General features: G+C 38.9%; 1 non-coding gene across 1 annotated transcript; it reads right to left on the bottom strand.

The window, feature by feature from the left end:
* Positions 1–295: 295 nt before the first annotated feature.
* On the bottom strand, positions 296–368 carry TRNAR-ACG (transfer RNA arginine (anticodon ACG)). The gene has a single exon. It is a non-coding gene; the product is annotated as a tRNA-Arg (tRNA).
* Between the last annotated feature and the right edge of the window lie 2005 nt (positions 369–2373).

Here is a 2373-nt window from a genome sequence, read left to right on the forward strand (position 1 = left end):
TCTGGGGCTTGGGAAACAGATTGCTTTGACCAGTGGGATTTTAGTGGACATGATGCAAACAAAGGCTTGACATGTGCTTGCACAATTGGACTTATTTACTTGAGCTCCCACTTTTCACCCAGAGAAGAACATTCTTTGGATAGCTGCTGATCCAATGACCACGAAGTGAAGTGAAGTCTCTGTTGTGTCCGACTCTTTGAGACCCCATGGACTGTAACCTGCCAGGCTCCTCTGTCCATGGGATTTTCCAGGCAAGAATACTGGAGTGGGTTGCCATTTCCTTCTCCTGGGGATCTTCCCAACCCAGGGATCGAACCTGGGTCTCCTGCATCGTAGGCAGACGCTTTTACCATCTGAGCCACTAGGGAAGTCTCCCCAATGACCATGGGAGGTATGTAAAACAAACCTGGTTCCAGATTTCCCTTAGAGTCAAGTCCAAATGACATCAGCCTGGATCAGATGAATTCCAGTGAACAACAGTCTGGTGAATGAGAAATAAATACTATGCTTGACACTGCTAAGATTTTTTTTTTTTTAATCTATGAAGCAGCAAAGTGACTGATACACATGTAAAAATCTGTGGGAAACATTAGTTACAAGCATCTCGTTCACTTTTAGGAGAGGCATGCCTGGTAGCTCAGGTGGTAAAGAGTCTGCCTGCAATGCAGGAGATCTGAGTTTGATCCCTGTGTCTGGAAGATCCCCTGGAGAAGGAAATGACAACCCACTTCAGTATTCTTGGAGCTTGGTAGGCTATAGCCCATAGGGTCTCAGAGTTGGACACAACTCAGCGACTTTACTCACTCATGCCAAAGATAAACCAATTTTTTCTTTGAGTTAAGGAAAAACTCTCAAACATCTCTATAGTATACCCTGGGGTTAGCCTACATTCAGTCCAAGCTCTTATATTTACTTCTGTAATCTCCCACAGTGGGTATTCAGATTCTTGTCATGATGCAACACAATGAAGATATTAAACCATCATGAAATTAAACTTATTCAGCATGTATATGAAAAACAATTATATAAATTTCTATAGTGCCTAGAATAACTGGTATCAAGGTTAAAATGAATACATCCAGCCACACAACAATCTTAAAATAACAAAATTTATTTGTGCTTTTCAAATAGCCTGAAGAGAGATAAATACAGTGTAGTAATATTTAAAATTTTTTTAAAGTTTCCCATTCATTTCCTTTATTCATTGCAACTCTTCCATATTTCTTTCATTCTAAATTGTTCTTAAAATTTCCTGTTCTGAGGGAGGTTCGGGAGGGGGGGAAAAATAAAAAGAAAAAAAAATCCCTTCTTTTCCGTGTTTAAAGATCTTTCTCAGCTATAGCCTGTTCTCTCCTAGTGTTTCTCTGCCTCTAGCTTTCTTTCTGGTTCTGTGTAACAAACCCTGAGAGAACTGATCCCAATCCAGCTGTCAGAGGACTGAGGATTTCAAGCCAGACTCTTCTGTAGTGGCCAGAATTAGGATAAATGCTGGGAACACTCATAATTTAATAACTGTTGACACATCACTTGTGGAAATGAAATCAGGTCTGTGTTAGGGACATGATAGATGTTTGGTATAGAATGCAGACAAGATGAAAAGTTCCCTGCTTTGGTGTTGGAGAATTTTGTTATTCCAACAAAGCATTTAAAAGATTTGAGAAATAAAGCTTGAAATGGATAATACTTTCTGAATTGCAATTGAGTTCTTTTTAAGGATATCAAGCATAAAGAAATCAACAGAAAAATGTTAGACAACAGAAAATATATTCCAGAAACCAGAGTGTGGGACTAATAGGATAAAATAAAAGCTAAATATATTATTAACATATGGATATACATATAATTTTTAAAAATTTGACTTAGTGAAAATAAGGGTTTCCAAATTTTATGGTCTCCAAATCAGTGGCATTGTGGGTTGTAAAAATGCCACTTTGCTTTCTATAGTTAAAATTTAATATAGCTTTCAAATTTCCATTTCCCCTGATGATGAAAAACAAAATAGGCCAATTTAAGAAAATTGCATCTGTTTGGATTTAACACAATTCCTTAAGGTTCTTTCTCTTCCATTCTCCTTATTCCCTTTCCTGGGGTGAAAGTGGGCTTACGAATTGTCCAGGTGTTAGATGAGGAGAGTAAGTTTTGTGGACACCTCTGTCTCTGCTCTGGCTTCCACTGGCATCTCCTGATGGGGACTGCATCTTCTTTTGAAGCCTTAAGCAGCATGCCTTGTGAATCCTCATGTTCTAACTCCAGGATTCTTTGAGCCATGGACTTTCCAGTCACTTCTGCACCTCTCTTGAGCCACTAGAGAATTTTCTCATATTTGTCCATACAACACTGAGGAGTGTGGAATATGGGAAGGCTACCCTCAGG

The sequence above is a fragment of the Bos javanicus genome, chromosome 8, assembly GCF_032452875.1.
Source record: "Bos javanicus breed banteng chromosome 8, ARS-OSU_banteng_1.0, whole genome shotgun sequence".
In the NCBI taxonomy this organism is placed as follows: domain Eukaryota; kingdom Metazoa; phylum Chordata; class Mammalia; order Artiodactyla; family Bovidae; genus Bos; species Bos javanicus.